This window comes from Crocuta crocuta, unplaced genomic scaffold (assembly GCF_008692635.1).
Source record: "Crocuta crocuta isolate KB4526 unplaced genomic scaffold, BGI_CrCroc_1.0 scaffold147, whole genome shotgun sequence".
Classification (NCBI taxonomy): Eukaryota; Metazoa; Chordata; class Mammalia; order Carnivora; family Hyaenidae; genus Crocuta; species Crocuta crocuta.
In genome coordinates this window covers 4,358,292-4,377,963 of record NW_027532594.1, presented here as the reverse complement: position 1 = coordinate 4,377,963, position 19,672 = coordinate 4,358,292, and positions in this window count along the sequence as shown.

Sequence of the window (19,672 nt, the reverse complement as noted above, 5' to 3'; positions counted from 1 at the left end):
TCCTTAAAGTCTTAAAGTCCTTGTCCTGTTGTTTCAGCTTGCTTCATCTATTTTGGTTAGTGGAGTGAGGATAAATACAGCCAATCAGGGAGGAGGCTGCTGGCCTCTAGGCCTTCACAGTTAAAATTTGACATGTGGCTGGAGTGATAGCGTAGTGCACTGTCTGGCATATAGATTGACTGCTCGGTGAGTGCTAGCTGTGATTATTACAGTGTGCAAGTGTTTGGACTGGAAATGAGCTAGAAACTGCTTTAGGAGGATGGAGGAGAAGTCATCCTCAACACTTCCTTTGTGACCTGTCACAGAACCCTGTGAACCAAGTGATACTCTCCCTTAGTGATAAGAAGGCTGAGGCCCTGCGAGCTAAGTGACATGCTCACAGTTACCCAGGATGTGATGGCTCTGGATGTAGACTGTATGGATGTCTGACTCTAAAAGCTCCCCTGCATGAGTGCACGTCCTTCTTTGGGACAGGGCCTGTGACCTGGTAACCAGCCCTTACCTGGTGCTCAGTTAATTTAGTGAATGAAGGAAGGGTGAATTTTTAGTAACATTTCCTGTGTCCTCTAGGCTGAACATGAACGAATGAATGGATAGGTTTTGTTTTGTTTTTTAGTTAGATTATTTTAAGTGTGGGTATAAAAAACACTTTTGGACATGAATAGATTGCTGATCAGAAGTGTCTTATTTTTCTACACTTAGCCATAAGTTTTCTACACGTGCCATAATTACTCCCTAAGACTGAGTCCCAAGAATTTTTTGTAAAGCTTCCTAGATGATTCTGAAACAGCTAGGTTTGGACACCTAACTAGAAGGCCCTCTTCCTAGAATTTGGTCAGATTTGATCTTAATCTAGCTACTTAAGTCATTACAAAGCAAAGTCAGGAAAATGAAAGACAAATACCATATGATTTCACTCATTATGTGGAATTTGTAAGAAATAAACGAGCAAAGGGGGAAAAAGAAAGGCAAACCAAGAAACAGACTCTTAACTGTAGAGAGCAAACTGATAGTTACCAGAGGGGAGGTGGTGGCGGAATGGGTTAAATAGGTGATGGGGATTAAGGAGGACACTTGTGATGAGCAATGGGTGTTTTACAGAAGTGTGCAATGACTGTATTATATACCTGAAACTACTATTATACTGTGTATTAACTGGAATGTATTTTAATTTAAAAAAATTTTTTTTAATGTTTTATTATTGAGACAGCAACAGAGCATGAGTGGGGGAAGAGCAGAGGGAGAGGAAGACACAGAATCCGAAGCAGGCTCCAGGCTCTGAGCTGTCAGCACAGAACCCAACACAGGGCTCGAACTCACAAATGGTGAGACCATGACATGAGCCAAAGTCAGATAGTTAACTGAGCCACCCAGACACCCCTCTTTATTTTTTAATGTTGGGCTCCATACCCAACATGGGGCTTGAACTCAAAACCCTGGAATTTAAATAAAAACTTAAAAAAAGGGAAAGACGAGAGAGTCAGGACTTCTTAGGTCTTGAGAAGTTACTTTTGTAAATCTCCATTTGCAGTAAGTGAAATTTGCATTATTCCAACCTTGCTAAGAAAAGAAGACCTTGATTCAGAGATGACCGTGATTCATTTAAAAGCACAAAAGGAAGTTTAGAAGACGCTGGGTAACATCTCACCAGATGCTTTTTACTATTAGAATGTTAGAATGAAGGCCACAGATGGAAGGGATCCAATAAAGTCAAACAGCAATACTAAATATTTCACATGTACAAAATATTAATATAGGCAAGAGGTTAATCATGGCACCTTTTCTCAAGAAACTCAGTCTTGTTAGGACATCATCATGAAAAGACTCACTGATAGTATAGCCAGAGAAAAGATACACCAAATGTGAAGATAAGAAGGGACACAGGAGTTCAGGTGGAGGGAAGGGAATGGCCATTCAGAATGAAGGAAATTCCGGTTTTGGCTCTGACATGTAAAGAACTTAAAAGTTGGCACCCTTGTCCTTACAGCAAGTAAAAAGCTGGACAAACTGAAAATCCGTGTCTTTTCCTGGACCCACCCATCAGAGAATTGGGCAAACAAACCATCACCCCAAAGTCTGGAGAGAGCGGGGCTCATTGCGAATTGACGGTGAAAATCTGTTTGCCTGGAGCAGAAAGTGCTGGAGCCATAAACTGGGAGGAACACTTAACACAGTAATAGTGGATTGCCGGAGGTTGAGTGCCATCTAGCCTGAGAGTGAGAAATGCCTGGAAACTACAGTGTTAGAGGAACTGGGTATGTTCCTGGGCTTTTTACCCCCAGATACAGTGAAGATAAGGGAGATCCCCTTATGGCTTTGTCAGGGAAAAGAGATGAATAATCATTGTGACATACACCCAGAACCTTCTTTATTACAAAGGCCCACTTTCCAGGGTAAGAGACTTTGCCAGAGCCATATCCCAGTTGGGGGAAGGGCATTCTTCTCACACCAGCCCCTCCAGCCTTGCTATCTCACCTAAGGGGGAAAATATATACAGTCAACAAGGGTCAAGACTTCAGAAACAGACTGGAAATGCTATAGTAGCCAGAAAACAGAGGAAGGGGCCAAGGGGCAAGGCTACATCACTGCAGAAATACTTGTGGAGGTCACAGGCCCACTAAAACACAAAGATTTAATCTGGACATAATAGCACACATCCCCCGTACCTTACCACCACAACCCCAGGGCTCCAGTATAGTCACAGTACATTACTGCTGAAAGATGCAAGACAGGGGCACTTGGGTGGCTCAGGCAGTTAAGTATCTAACTCTTGGTTTTGACCTAGATCATGATGTCACAGATCGTGAGTTCGAGCCCTATGTTAGGCTTTGCACAGACAGCACAGATTCCTTCTCTCTTTGCCCCTCTCCTTCTCTCTCTAAGTAAACTTCAAAAAAAATTTTTTTAAAGATGCAAGATAGACTCTGAAGAGGAGTAATGAGGGGAACCCAAAGTTAAGAGACAAAAGCAGACACTTGAGGAATTTGAAGACTGTGGCACTATAACTACAGTAAACACTGAACACATTCACTCCCTCGCCAGATTACCATAAATCCTCATAGAGGCCTATTTACCTCACTTTCTGTTACCCAGTACAAAATGTCTGGCTTTCAACAAAAAATTACAAGGCATGCCAAAAGGCAAGAAAAAGTCTGGAGAGAGAAAGTGGTCATCAGAACCAGAGTCAGAAAGGACACAGATTTTGGAATTATCAAGCAAGGAATCTAAAATAACCACGATTAACATGTTAAAGGTTTTAATAGAACAAGACAACATGCAAGAACACAAGGGTAATATAATCAGAGAAATGGAAATTAAGAATCAAAAGGAAGTGCCAGAAATCAAAGTCACTCTGTAATAGAAATGAAGAACGCCTTCCATGGGCTCATTAGTAGGTTTGACATAGTTTAGGAAGAATCAGTGAATCTGACAATAAGTCAATAGAAACTTCTCAAATTGAGGCACCTGGGTGGCTCAGCCAGTTGAGCATCCAACTCTTTTGGCTCAGATATGATGTCACAGTCATGGGATTGAGCCCCTCATTGGGCTCCAGGCTAAGTGTAAAGCCTGCTTGAGATTCTCTGTCTCTTCCCCTCTCCTCTCCCCTGCTTGCACGCACTCTGTCTAAAATTAAAAAGAAAAGGGGAGCCTGGGTGGCTTAGTCTAAAGCGTCCAACTTTCGCTTAGGTCATGATCTCGCTGTTCGTGGGTTCGAGCCCCACGTCGGGCTCTGTGCTGACTGCCAGCTCAGAGCCTGGAGCCTGTTTCAGAGTCTGTGACTCCCTCTCTCTCTGACCCTCCCCTGCACACGCTGTCTCTCTCTCTCTCCTAGAAATAAAACATTTAAAAAAATTTTTTTTAATTAAATTAAAAAGAAAAGAAACCTCTCAGACTGAAATGCAAAGAAAAAACTAAAAAGCCACCAACAAAACTTACAAAAACTGTGGGATACTTTCATATGGTGTGATTGGAATACCAGAAGGGAAAGAGAACAGAACAAAAGAAACACTGAAATAATAATGGCTGAGAACCTTCCAAAATTAAAGACACTGAACCACAGGTCCAGGAAGCTGAGAGAAGACCACGAAGGACAAATTCAAAACAAAAACATGTAGGCATATCATTTTCTAACTGCAGAAAATGAAAGACCAACAGAATATCTTGAGAGAAGCCAAAGTGAAAGGATCAAGAGTTAATGCTCTTCCAACTGAACCAGGAAGGAGCCCCTGGCTTGAGTTTTTAAATGCTTTTTATCAGTAGTCTTGAGACCAGAGGTGGTGAAATTGTTTAATCTGGAGTCTGAATTTGGGTGGGAAAAAAAGTTGCATCTTTATATTTCATATTCTCTAACTGGAATTTAGCATTTCTTCCATTATGAATGTTAGCAGCAAACCATGGTATAAGCAGAACTTGTGATTGTCACCAATTTTAAAATGCAAGTATGGGGGTGCCTGGGTGGCTTAGTTGGTTAAGTATCTGACTCTTAATCTCTGCTCCCAGGTCATGATCTCACGGTTCATGGGTTCAAGCCCCACATCGGGCTCCTTGCTTATGGTGCAGAGCCTGCTTGGGATTGTCTCTCCTCTCTACCCCTCTCCTTCTTATGCTCTCTCAAAATAAACAAACTTAAAAAAGATGCAAGTATGAATGTCATTTGTTGTTGGAGATCTTGAAATACATTGATCACTTTATTATTTTTTTTAAATGTTTGTTTATCTTTGAGAGAGAGAAACAAGAGTGTGAGTGGAGGGGCAGAGGGAGACACAGAATCCAGAGCAGGCTCCAGGCTCTGAGTTATCAGCCCAGAGCCCGACATGGGGCTTGAACTCACAAGCTGTGAGATCGTGACCTGAGCCAAAGCTGGACGCTCAACTGATCGCTACTTTAAAATGACTGATGTAAACTTAACGTCATGGGGGAGAAGAAGGGGAAGAATAGTTGGGGAGAGGGAGGGAGGCAAACCATGAGAGACTCTGAATGCTGAGAACTGAGGGCTGATGGGGGTGGGGGAGAGGGGAAGGGGGGGTGATGGGCATGAAGGAGGGCACTTGTTGGGATGAGCACTGGGTGTTTTATGGAAACCAACTTGGCAATAAACTATGAAAGAAAAAATAAGTAAAATAAAAATGACGTTATTAGACCCACCCTCAAATTTTATTTAACGTGTTAAAGAGAGGCCTTTATATTATTTTATCGCGAGTTTTAAAAAACACTTTAATAAATGTATTCAACAAACTGGCTTTCTTTGGAGTCCTGTGTGTTTCATTTTATGCTTTTATAAACCTCTGAGTAGGGATCCTTGGTACAAAAAGGGTTAGGAGCCCATGATGTAACAGATTCTGAAGCCTCCTGCCACAGAGCGAGATCTGGACACGCCCTGAGATTGGAAGACAACCAGCCTACCATCTGTTGGGTTCTTCGGTTTCAGCCTGGGCTTTTTCCTTGTATTATCTCATTTAATTCTCAAAACAGCCTAATGGGTGGGTATTCTCATTTTACCAAAAGAGCGGAGACGGTCTAAGTCATTCGCCCAAGGTCACCTAGCCAATAAAAAGTGAAACTGGGATACAAACCCAGGTCTTTCTAATTCTGGAACTTGTAAATGTGCAATGCCGACCCAACGCACACTGCACAGGCCGCTGGGGGTTCGGCCAGGCCCACGCTGAACGCCTGCATGACAGCCAGTGCTGCAGACGCTGGTGCGCCCGGGCCTGTGGCCTCCTGGGCATCCGTGCTCCCAGCGCTCATACAGCTGCCTTGATGCCTGTGTTGTTATCAGAGAGGCCGATGCAAGCAGAGACTCGTTATCTTGATCTAAAGGAAAGTTATACATTTAAGAAAATTTGCTTATAAAACCGGAATGTCCATCCACGCTTGGCACACACAAACACCGCAGCTTTGTCCTGACTTAGCGTTCTTGGTACATTTCCTTTGCTTTCCAGCTAGATTATACTTTAATCCAGTTGTTTTCATGTTCAGTAAATCCAAACCATGTTTAACCGGTTTATTCATTGGAGAATCTCTGAGGTGAAGAAAGTTTTGTCCTTTCAACTGCACTGGGGATTTGCTGTCTTCTTTCTGTAAAGGGATTTTCCTGGACCTGTAATCTGAACATTTTGACCCGTGGGGTTCCCCCCCCCCCGCTATGAGCAAATTTGTGAGGCTTGACCCTTTGTGTGCTGTGGAGCCGAGACAATGCCCTTCTGTGAATGTCTTGTCTTGAGGACAGTAGTAATTGACGTCAGGAATGTTAATCGTGGGGCTGCCCCTCGTCACAGTCTGGCTGCTCCCGGCCTGCCGCTGCAGCCACCCCCCACTTGCCCGGGCGACGTGCTTCAGAGTGGACCCACCGTTCTGTGAGAGCTTTCTACAGACGTTTGCTCATGAGCGTTTCGGGAGTGGGCAGTCTGAGAAGGCGGAGGTGAACTGGTCTCGCAGACCAGTCTGTGGGGGTGAAACGGCAGGTCCCCGTGTACCTCGTCCGTGGGGAGGAGGACCTGTTGGCACACGTTGCAGGGAAGGCAGTTTGGCAATAGCAAAACTAGACGCCCAGCAATTCCGCTTGGAGGAATGTACCTCACAGACACACTTTTGGCTTTGAGAAATGATATTTATACAATATGGACACTTTCTCTGATTATTGGTTGGGTATCTCTGAAAGATTATGTAAGAAACAGATAACATGGGGTCGCCTAGCTGGGGCAGAACAGACCGGGTGGCCCAAGGACAGAGGCGAGAAGACAGCATGTCACTGTGTACTCCAAAACAAAAGCAAACCACTTTTTATTTTGAAATAATTTAGAGGTGCCTGGGTGGCTCAGTCAGTTGAGCATCCAATTCTTGATTTCGGCTCAGGTCATTGATCCCAGGGTCATGGGACTGAGCCCCTCATCGGGCTCTGTGCTGAGCGTGGAGCCTGCTTAAGATTCTCTCTGTCTCCCTTTGCCCCTCTCCCCAGTTCATGTGCTCCTCCTCTCCCTCCCTCTCTCTCTCTCAAATAAATGAATGCATACATACATAAAATTTAGATTTACAGAAAAGCTGTAAAGATAATACAAAGAGTCCCCATGTACCCCTCACCCAATTTCCCTTCATGTTGACATCTCATATGACCAGAAACCAGCACTGGGGGGCACCTGGGTGGCTCAGTCGGTCGAGCATGCGGCTTCAGCTCAGGTCATGATCTCCCGATTCATGAGTTTGAGCCCACATCAGGCTCTCCACTGTTAGCACAAAGCCCTTTGGATCCTCTGTCCCCCTCTCTGTCCGCCCCTCCCCTGCTCGCGCTCTCTCTCCCTCCCTCAGAAATAAACATTAAAATAAATAAAGGAAACAGCCTTATAGAGTCATAGGATGTTAGAGCTATAAGGAATCTCAGAAGCAATCCAATCCAAGCCTCTCATTTTTCAGACACAGGAAGGGACTTGTCCAAGGCCCTCCTCTAACAGCAGCCCAGAGCCCAGACCAAAAGCCAAGAGGTGGGGGCCAAGGAATAGTAAAAAAGGATAAGCTTCAAAGTCACCCAGACTTGGGTTCAAATCCCCAGCTCTGTGCCCTCAAGCCAGGAGGGAAATTATTTGTCTGGATTCTTTCACTCCACATGTTTTAAGACTCAGCTATGTTGTTGCATGTATCGGCAATTTGTTTTATAAGACAAAATAAACAACAGTTCTTTGAGGAAGTAGTCATGATTTCTAAGAATTTGTTGAGAAAAGAAAGCGTTCTTTCATCCTTGATCTCTGCTTGTACAGAAATACGACACCACTGACCAAACTCTCTTCCCTTCCTGGAAACACACACTCAAGCACATGGAGTCATCAGGCCCCTGTACTGCCCAAGGGGAAGCAGTGGGAAGGGAAACTGGGAGATGAAAGCCTTCACTCCCCTGTGAGAGGGAGCAAGGAGAAAAGTAAGCTCCTAATAGAGGCACTCAGTAGATACAGTCTGCAGTAAGCAGGGAATTGGTCTTTTGTACGGACTGCAAAATTCAGTTTCGGAAGCTGAGGAGAGCCTGAGCTCTGGGGTCAGTGCCACCACCTGACCCTGGACATGTCACTCACCTGCCTAGGTGTCCATGTGAAGTGAGGAGGTGCACACCCCAGCTCTAAATCCTGTCAGGGTCTCGCTGTCATTTCTCTTTGCCACTCACACCTCTCACGGATCTGCCTCTTCAGCCTCCATGCCCTTGTTTTTCCTGTAGGCATTAATGAGACACCATGGATAGGTAGATTTTTCCTGAACTTGCTTAGGAATTTCCAAGAAGCCAGGCATCTCCTTATACCTGCCAGAGTGCACATACCTACCTCCACAGATCCTCCCACCTGGGGGGCCCCACAGCTAGGACTAAGGCAGGCAGTGCTCCAGCCTCGGAAATTTTATTCTTTTAATCTGTATTTATTTATTTTGAGAGAGGGGGAAGGGGGGGAGAGAACCCCAAGCAGGCTCCGTGCTACCAGCACAGAGCCCAACACAGGGCTTGATCCCCAAACCATAAGATCATGACCTGAGCAGAAATCAAGAGTCAGATGCTTAACCAACTGAGCCACCCAGGTGCCCCTCAGTTTTAGAAATTGTAAATAAATGTGTTAACTGTAAAAATAAATATAAATAATGAAAAAAATACCAACACAGATATAAATAGAATATGTGTTAAAAATAAAACCACCTGATTGTTTAGAAAGCAGATAAAAATAGCTTACCCACAATCCCACTATTTTTTCCTATGCAAATTTTCATACACTAATACCTCCATATAATTTTGCAGATACAATGTGGAGTATACTAAATGTATTTGTGTTACCTTCTATTATTATAAATTTTTATTATTTCCATTATTATAAATAATAGTATGGTAAGCACCTCCATGCATAAAACTCTTGCTATGTGGGGTGCCTGGATGGTTCAGTCAGTTAAGCGTTCAACTCCGGCTCAGGTCATGATCTCATAGTTCATGGGTTCAAGCCTCTCATCGGCCTCTGGGCTGACAGCTCAGAGCCTGGAGCCTGCTTTGGATTCTGTGACTCCCTCTCTCTTTGTCCCTCTCTCTGTCTTTCTCTTTCTCTCCAAAATAAACATTAAAAAAATTTTTAGTTTTTTTTTTAGTTTTTTTAAATATAATTTATTGCCAAATTGGCTTACATACAACACCCAGTGATCATCCCAACAGGTGCCCTTCTCAGTGCCCATTACCCACTTTCCAATTCTTGGCTATTTTTTAGGGTTTTTTTTTTTTTGAGCCAGAATTCCAGAAATAAATCTTAAGATATGAATGAATACCTTTGCTTGTGACACAAGTTGCTAGGTTGTTTTCACAAGAGTTGTTTATCTATTTACTGATACGAGCATTTTGTAAAAATGCCTAATTCACTGTGGTACTTTTCCTTTGGGGAAGGGGCCTCATTGTCGGTGTATTCTTTCAGCCGTGAGGAAGCTGGCATTCTAACTCCTCTGCCAGCTTGCTCTCTGGAAGAAAGGTACTATTCCCAGGCCTTAGCCAGCTATCTGGGCCATGCAGCCTGCTGACCTTATCCCGTCTGGTGTTGACTCCCGATGTTTCTCAACTATCATGGAGGCAGTGTTACAGAGGAGGCTGGACTGCTACCATTTTCTTTCTGCACCAGTGTCTGAGTTTTACTTGCAGGGAAGATGAATTAAAAAATAATAATAAGGTGAAGTGCTTTGGGACAGTGCAATATAAAGGAATCCATGAACAGACATCGCACATTAGATTATGCTGAAGGGTTTGGTGGAAAACACAGGAGTCAGTAACTCCTGGGGATTGAATCCTAGGGATTCTAGGTGACTAGAGAGGTGTAATGACTGCTGTTACAGAAAGTCCCTAAGCCCCTCATTGTTTTGGTCTTGACACTTGTCAAAGATCAAGAGAACTATCTCCTCATAATTAATTCACTCCATACACTCTACAGTAACACATCTCTTTATTTAACAAATGCTGACTGCTTTCTAAGTACATCGGGGACCTGGGTGTCACAGTCTAGCAGGGACTGAAGGTGTGTAGGTACATAACTCAAGGCCAAAAGCAAGGCCTAAAGAAAGATGTCTATACCCTCCAGAATCAGATTCCAATCTTGTTTTAAACATACCTACCTTCAGCCCCTTACCAACATATCCTCCAACCTCTGAAGCTTTGACCTAAACATGCCACTCAAACATGCATTCGCACATGCTGTTCCAGCTAACCTGCTCTTCCCACCTGGTCAGCACCTGGTTCACCCCTGCTTATCATTCTAGAGACAGTGTAACTGCCACCAGCTCAGCGAAGGCTTGCTGCGTGTTCGAGAAGAGGGAAGATTCTTCTGCTCTCATGTCCCCTCAGCAAAGTGTCCCTGTCTCCATTTATGATGGCTCTCGTTGCTGCATTGTAATTTGTGTATCTGTTTCCCTTGTTAAACCGTGAATGAGCTCCTTGAAGCCTTTATCACTCTTCTGTGTGTCCTGACCGTGGAGCTCAGTCCTGGTTCTTAGTGGGCCCTCAATGAGCCTTACTGGGTGAAGAAATGAGGGAATGATAAATATCATAACCCATGGGGTTGTCACATCTCATTCCCTCACGCCAGTCAAAATTCTTATTTTGGATTACGGCGCTGAAAACCCAGAATTGGACAGGAGTTTGGAGACTTCTCTGTTTTCACCCATTTCACAGTTCAAATGATTCACCCAGCTCCTTAGAGCTAATGTAGGAGAGCCCAAATGAAACTCCTGCTATAATTTGGGGCACCTGGGTGGCTCAGTAGGTTAAGCCTCTGACTCTTGATTTTGGCTCGGGTCATGATCTCATGTTTGGGAGTTTGGGCCCAACTCAGGGCCCAAACTAAGCATGGAGCCTCCATAAGATTCTCTCTCCCTTTCCCTCTCCTCCCCTGCTCACTCTCTCTAAACAAACAAACTCCCCCTACAATTCAAATAGCAGAAATATGCAATTTCTTTAGTTTTTCTACAATTCAACTGGTCCTCACAAACACACATCTGTTGTTTAGAGATAAGCATTAACTTGCATCTTATCTTGTGACGGTGATTTAAATAGCCCTTGAGGTAGGTTGCTGTTTCCCAGAGAGTGGCCCCTTGTCCCTGCTTTTCTCCCTCAAGAAGGTGCCCCCATATAATGGAGGTACGTGCCATAGAAGTGTGTTCCCAGTTGTGGAAAGAGCTGAGGTCCTCAAGCACAGTGCTCCTGCCCCACTGGACTCTGGAAACGTCTCTGCTGAGGGGCTGCCCACCAGGAGGTATTTGCGCTAAGCATTGCAGCAGCTGTAAGTCGTGGTCTGAGCTCCGGGTTTGGAAGGACCCTGTGGCGGTCCCTGAACGACAGGGCTCCACCTTAGCTCTTGTGACTCCTGGACCACTGCCAAGTTCTCCAGACAGTCATAGACCCAGGGATCCACGCCTACCCTCTGCTGACCAGTCTGTCACCTTGCCCTTCCGTGGCCAGCCCCTAGTTCTTGAGTCAGCTTCCACATAACAGGGGAATTGAGAGAAACCGAAACCTTGGGACCTCACTTTTCTTTCCACATGTGGTAGCCACGTTGCTATGACCCACCCCAAGAGTATCGTGGAAGCAGCCTCAGAGTACTGTGGGTCACCAGAATCCCGGTTTAGAAGCAGAAAGCTCCTTCCTCCCTGGAAGTTAGCCTAACTTTCCAATGCCCCTCCCCCACACCAGGTCAAAGGTCCGGAAGTTGGGGGGGGGGGCGCCTGGGTAGCTCAGTCTGTTGAGGGCCCGATTTCAGCTCAGGTCATTACCTTATGGTTCATGAGTTCGAGCTCTGCATCAAGTTCCATGCTGTCAGCCTGAAGCCCAGACAGTTTAGGATCCTGTGTCCCCTTCTCTCCGCCCCTCCCCTACATTTGCGAGCAAACTCTGCTTGCGCAGGTACACATTTGCACATGCGCATACGCGCGTGTGCTCTCTCAAAAGTAAAGAAACCTTTTTTAAAAAAGATCTGGGGGCGCATGGGTGGCTCAGTCGTTGAGCGTCCAACTTCCGCTCAGGTCATGATCTAACAGTTCTTGATGAGTTCGAGCCCGGTGTTGAGCTTTGTGGTCACAGCTCAGAGCCTGGAGCCGGCTTTCCATTCTTTGTCTCTCTCTCTCTCTGCCCCTCCCCGGCTCACGCTCTCAAAAAAAATAAATAAATAAATAAATGTTTTATTTTATTTTATCTTTTAAAAAAAAGGTCTGGAAGTTTGGACACAGACATGAGCCTTGTTTACTTCGCTTCACTCTGTTCCTCCTTCTTCCATCACACTCAAGAAGCAGGAAGGAAGGAGTATTTCTTTTACTTCCTCCCTTTACTTCGACCATCAGGCCACATGCTTCTTGGCTGCACTGTCATAGGCCAAAGCAGAATTTTCTCTTCACCACCGAACTCTGTGAACTCTAGGCTCCAACTCTGAAAAAGGAGAGAATGAAGTATTTGGAAAACTCAGAATAATAGCCTGGATTGTAAGGTTATTATGTTGTTTAAACCTAATTTTCAGATGAGAAGCAGGATCGTGGTCCTCCTCCCCTTTCATTCCCTTTTATAGCAAATCTCAGTATTTCTCTCAGCCAAATGGATGGACATCTCAGCCAGACAAAGGCAAGGGCAAAATATTCAGAAAGGGACGCAAACAACAAATCATTTTCAAAATGCTTTAAACATACAGGTACATGTGTAAGAACCAGAAAAAAAAGGCAAACATGGAAATGGTTGCGGTAAGGAGGTGAAATTATAGATGATTTTCCCTCCAGATTTTCCTATTATCATCTAATTTAAAAAATCACTTTTAATGTTGTAATGTTTCATTTAAAACAAAAATAACTCCCCTATCACCTCTGGTCCACAAGCCACCCACCATGTATATGTGAGATAATCCTTTGGGCTCTGTGTGTTCTAGAAACTGAATGAGCGAAGTCAACCCTCCCAGGAGGGGGAACTCAGCTACTGTCCCAGGGCCACTGTGATCACACGCTCCCTGCACACAGGAGGAAGCCTGGAGGTGCTCTGGGCTGGGGAAGGAAGCACAGAGTGTGCAGTGCTCCAGGCTCAGCTGCTGTTTATGGGGTTCCGAAGAATCTCTGAACAACGGGATTGGGAAGGAGTGTTACTCCCTTAAGCCTGACAGCCTGGACCCCACTTCTGAACTGCAGATAATCTGGACCCACTGCCCCTGCCCAGCAAGACCCTGAATTGTCCTGTGTCTAAAGAATCCATTGCTCTTTCCTATTCCCAAGTTCTGCAGAGTTTGCAGTGGGCAAGGGGGAGCCTGAAGTGCTGTTGGCAAGAACTGGCTTCTTCCTTTCGATATTTAGAGCTGCTGAAGCTGGGAGCTCGCTAGCCCCTGAGGGAGCAGGCCACAAAGGGCTTGGGGAGTAAGTACAAGGGGCCCAGTACCCCCCCCGGCCCCCCTCACACCAGGCCCTCCCCTCCTTCAGCCTCCCCACAACCCCTGGATGCTCCGCTCCGAATCACAGACCGCTGCCAATTACAAAAGGACTCTTAACTCTGTTTCACAGCCCCTTGATTGATAGCACTGGTGAGTGAAATTATAAGCCTTAATGATCACGTTAATTTCTGGGGAAAGGGAAGCGGTCAGAAGAGGTTCTCAATCATAAGCGCCACAATCAGCTGGGTGAGTTCAATGACAGGCCAGAGCAGAGAAAGAGGGGAAAGAATTAACTTTTTTAAAGGTCATCAGTGAGTAGTGGGAGAGTAACCAGATACAAGAGACCCAGGGCACAGACGATCCTGGAGTCGGAACGTGAACCCCCATCCCAGGGCTCCTGACCAAAGGCTGGCATCAGCGCTTCTCATCCTCAGCCTTGCACTAGAATCCTCAGGGAGCCCTCAAGTGCTGATGCCTGGGCCCTGCCCCAGAGATTCTGCTACAGTTGCACTTGGAATGCAGCTTCCGGTACTGAAAGCTGTAAGAGCTGCCCACGTGATTCTAGGAGCAACCACGGTTGAGAACTATTTGTCTAAATGAAAGAATGTGGGGGCAAGGAGTCAGGAGTGAGCACGTTTGGAAGTCCACTTAATCTGATTGGTTCTTGCCACCAAGGAGAATTTCTTCTGCGGCTCCCTTGGCCCCACGTGAAAACAAGAGTGAAAGTAAAAACAGACAAAGGGAAATTAGGCATCATTGAACCCAGTGCTCCTTTGTACAGATGAAAACACTGAGGTACACTGAGATTAGCTGACTTGCCCAAGATCACATTGTCCATCCTGGAACCCCAGCCTCTTCATCCTAGTCAGTGCCCCTTCCACAGGGCTCATCGCTGGGCCAGTGCAAAGAAGATGCCCTAGGAAGCCATCTGGGGGGCTCAGTCAGTTAAGTGGTGGACTCTTGGTTTCAGCTCAGGTCATGACCTCATGGTTTGTGGGATCCAGCCCCTTGTCGGGTTCTGCACTGACAGTGCGGAACCTGCTTGGGATTCTCTCTCTCCTTCTCTCTCTGCCCCTCCCCTGCTCATGCATGCACATACTCTTTCTCTCTCTCTCAAAATCAATAAATAAAGTTAAAGAAAGAAAAAGAAGGTGCTCTGAATGACACTGGAGGGGGTAGGAGGTGGGGGCTGTTCTCCAGCCTTCATGATGGAGGAGCCCAGGCCTCTTCAGGCTCTTGTTCAGTGACCGGGACATACTAATTGATACTAGAGATGCTGGGTTGAGACAGACCTTGCTCCCCTGAGGATAAAACCTAGGACCTTCGCTTCCTCAAAGCACTCACCCTCCTCACAGTTTCCCAGCAGAGCACTGCAACACCAGGGTATGTCTGGAAGCTCCCCGGGCCATGTGGCAACATCCTGGTTACGTCATCAGGGAGTCTGCCCTCTGCACGTTGCTGAGGAACCCAGCTCAGCGGCGGCCCAAAGCTCTGATGACCCTCCCTAATGGTTTCTGTACAGGTCAGCAATATTCAGAGTGAAAAGCCACTTCATGTTCCAAAAGAAGCTTCACGAATTTAAAAAGATGATTTTAAAATACAGACGACATAAAATAAACCATTAGTCATTCATGGTAAAGGCACTGGAGTTAATCAAAGAGAGTTATTGTTCTCCAATTTCCCTGAGTGATTATAAAAAATGTTACTGTAAAATGAGTGGCTTGAGATTCTTAGAACAGCATCTTAGCAGCAGAAAGTGTTTGCCAAGCTGCTTCTACATTATCATTTATATATAAAAAAATACATCGTCATTTATCTACTTTCTCTCAGCCTTCCTCACGACATGGGCACGCTCAAAAGTTCCCAGAAGGGGTCTGGGTATTGGGAGAATCAAGCTTCACCGTGGGTACAGGGTGAGATCTACTTCACCAGCCCAGTAAGCAGAGGCATATTCATAATAGAAACACAGGCATTCTCTGTATTTTTCTAACAGCTTCTGAAGTGTTCATCAAGCCTGTGTCTGATTAAGCACTTTTAAATTCTAAGCAACGAAATGGGCCCTCTCAGACCCTCTTCGCAGAAGCACAAATTGATACGACCCTTTTGGAGAGCCATTTGGTTGTATGTATCAAAATTAAAAATGCATATAATCTTTGACTCAGAAATGCCACTTCTAACAATTTGTCCTACAGAAATACCCCCACGCTCTGGGAGCATACATAGAAAGATAGTTCTTCGCAGTCTAATTTGTTACAGTGACAAACTGCAAGTAACTGAAAGTCCATCAGTAAGGAATTAGTTGAATAAATGGTAGTTAATCCATAAAATGGAATAATAGGGAGATTTTTTTTAATTTTTATTTATTTCTAGGAGACAGAGAGAGAGAGACAGCGTGAGCAGGGGAGGGTCAGAGAGAGATGGAGACACAGACTCTGAAATAGGCTCCAGGCTCTGAGCTGGCAGCCAGCACAGAGCCTGACGCGGGGCTTGAACCCATGAACCGCGAGATCATGACCTAAGCGAAAGTCGGACGCTTAACCGACTAAGCCACCCAGGCGCCCCAATAGGGAGATGTTTTTAAAAAACAAAGTAGAGCCATATGTACCACCAGAAGAGATAGCCATACACACAAAAATAATCTGCAGGAAAAAATAGAGGGCTTCCATTTTTATTTAAATTTTTTAATGTTTATTTATTTTTGAGAGGGAGAGAGACAGAGCATGAGCAGGGGAGGGACAGAGAGGGGGACACAGAATCTGAAGCAGGCTCCGGGCTCTGAGCTGTTAGCACAGAGCCCTATGTGGGGCTCGAACTCATGAATCGTGAGATCATGACCTGAGTCGAAGCCGGATACTCAACCGACTGAACCACCCAGACGCCCCTAGGGTTTCCATTTTTATAAGGATTAAGGACAGCAACCACAGTGCAGGTCTCTGGTCAAGGGGTTCAGTTCTTGGGCTCCTAAATTGAACTAAAAAACCCTAAACTATAAGTGAAATATTTGGGGGCCCTTAATTCAGTTTGTGAATTCACCTCCCGTTCTTTTTCTTCCCTAGTATCAAAGGACGACTGAAAATGATTCAAACACAAATGTAAGACCCCTTTACCTAATGTCACAACATGTAAATAATACTTTTGAAAAGCAACCCTCCCAGATTTAGAAAAACTGTTTGTCAAAGGAGCGCTGAAGACTGGATTTTGGCTGCAGTAATCACTTGGCTAGGTCCACCTTCTCTTGTTTGGTTATTCAAATTGCGTATATTGGGATGATAACTTAAATTTGTATATTCAAAGACTACTGTGGCACATCCCTCACCCCTCGCTGCCAACACCAGCCATGGAGGATATTTGCCTTAAAATCCACGCAAGCACGCAGGTTCTTAAAGTACCGAAGCTTGCATCCAGTAGAGATTCTAAAGTCCCAGAAGAGAGTGCTATGGGGTTTTTAATTCTGGACTTTTTCAAATCTTGAAAGCCAGCTTTGATTCCTGCTTATAATGGTGGAGACGCCCAAAACAAAGGCAGTTCCGGTAGGAATCTTTTCTGTGGCATGTCCTGGGAAACATATTTCCCTTTTAACTTTGCTGGGAATATTTTAAATGGATTAAAGTAGACTATATGATTGTGATAGATTTTGTTGTAGGCCAGTGATTCCCTTGCATCCCCCTCCTCCACGAGAGGAGTATACTTCCCTGACCACAGGAGGTTGGGTTTGGCCACGTCTGTCTGGCTTGGGCCAGTGGAAAGTGAACAAAGGTGTTATGAGCAGCAGCCTCAGATGTGTCTTGTGTCGTTCGGCTTGGCAGCTTGCACTTGCACACTCTGCCGTGCAAAGAAGCTGTTTTAGGGAGGTGGCTAGTCCAGAATGAGGAAACCCTGGAGCACACCTGAACCCAAACTCCAGCCTGGAACCAGGCCCGGCTGAGCCCCTAGGGACGGACAGTCTCCGGTGAGCAGGAAACACAAGTCTGCTATTGTAAGCTCTGGGGGTTATTGGCTATTTCGCATTATAGCATTATTGAAGCGAAACTTGACTAATCCATGGATGGATAGCCTTGGAGCCATTGCTCAGCTTTACCAAATCTTGTTATTGATCTCATATTTGTTTCTGATTCTCTTTTGTCTTATAAAATAAGCCATTTCAGAAACATTTTTGAATCTTTCAGATACCTTTCACGAATTCCATACATTCCCAAAGGCAATCACTATTGTGCAGTTAGTATGTATCCCACTGGTGTTTGTGATATATTTATATACGTCTAAACATAACCTGGTATTGTTCTGTGGCTTGTAAAACTTTACATAAACACTCAGCTGTATACATCCTTTATGATTCACTCCCCACCCATCCCCACACTATATTTCACAACATGTACCCATGTCCAATACATTGGCTCCAGTCTATTCACTTTAACTAGGGTAATACTGTATGCACCACAACGTACCTATTCTCTGTTGGTGAATGTTTTAGTTGTCGAACATGAACAGTGTTGCAAGGAACATTCCTACACACATCTTTGGGTACCTTGCTTTTCTGTAATACAACTTCTCCTCTCCGTGGACTCAGTAGAGGAGTGCATGGCTGACTGAACTTCCACACGTGCGATCTGTAAGGTCGATTTAGCCAAGAGTTGCTAGTACCTCTGCTCCAGACTGTTGCTGGAGCTACTGCCCAGGAGGAGCCCAAAGTGGCCATGGCCTTGGGCACCTGGGATTTCCACCACTGGCCTCTGGTGGTACAGCCACTGCCCTGAGATGTGCCGGGAACATCTGAACACACTTTCTACTGCCCCTTCCACATCTTACTCACCAATATAGATCTTCACACTTTATATCTTTTTGATCACTAAATGATTTCAAGATCCTGGTCAGGACTGAAATGTTGGCAAGAGAGAGGAGCGACTGAATGAAGACTCTGTTAATCGGCCTCTTTCTTCTTCACACAGCAATTTTGCTAACAGATGCAATTACATTTGAGAGCTGCAGAGAACAGAATCTTATGTTTTATTTCTTTATTCATCATTTTACAAATGGGATTCACTGTAAAAAGGAAATTGCCTTTGTGGTTCGGTTCTTCAGGCTGGAGTGCTCTGAGCTTCAGTTTTTACACCAGCTGCTGCCGCCACCTTCTCTCTGGTGGGTGAGAACCAGCCGGGGAGGGAGGCTAAGAAATCAGGTAGAGTTCCTTTAAATCCAATATATTTTTATTCTTTGTAAATACAATGAGTACAACCTTTTAACTTCACAAATCAGTTAATTCACTTTGTACAAGAGAAGTTTTACTCATCCTATGATAGTCCAAGTGCTGAATATTTTTCTTCAGTGCTAGTACCTAATAAATCAAAATGTGAAAAGTACAGCAGCTATTTTCAAATGTTTGTTCCTACATTTCCATAAGTATAGATTCATACCAAAGGAGCAGCTTATAGTGTAGGACGGTGTGTGTGTGTGTGTGTGTGTGTGTGTGTGTGCATGCGTGCATTCAAGGCTTTACTAGAAACCGGTTTTCTGAAAGGCATTGAAGAGTCTCAGGCTGTTAGCAATGGACCAATCAAGAAACCTTTTAGCCTTCATCTCCTTGTGGTTCCTTCTGGCATCATGTCTCTGTTCATTTACTCTCTGTCTGGTGTGACTCGCTGAAACACGAGTTTGGACCCCCATTGCCTTTGGTCTCAGCACTTTGTTAGCAGGACAGCAATCTGCCTCATCATCCATCTCCACTTTATTTGGTTTGGCTGTTTTTATTCATCCTCCCTCAATTTGCATTCTTTTAGTAAAGCTCTTCTATTTTTGAGATGTTATCCAACCTGAAGTCTTGGTGAGAATCTCATTTTGTCCACCAATTTCTTTGACAAGGTTGCCTGGCCTATGGTATCAAAGAGAAGGAGGGGAAGGAGGGGAAGGAGAAGGAGAAGAACAAAAGAAAGAGAAAAGAAAGAAAAAAGATAGAGAAAAGCAAGTCTCATGGCGTAAGCTACCTTTCATTCACTAACTCAGTCCTGAAGGCCACTTCATGATGTATTACGATAGAAGAAAAATTTTTGATAAAACTTTTGATTTAAAACCTAACCATTATTTTTAAAACAATTTCTCCAACATGAAATAGTTCCAAAGGCTGCTGTATGATGTTATATACAGAACTATATTTGGTTACCCAACTTTATCTGCTAAAAAGGAAAAGAAACTTCTACTGATATTTTCGATTTTGAGAGTTCAGCCCGATCTTCCAGGTAAGAAGAATGGCATGGCCTGTGGCAGCCCCCCCCCCCCACCGGCCCCCCTCCCAG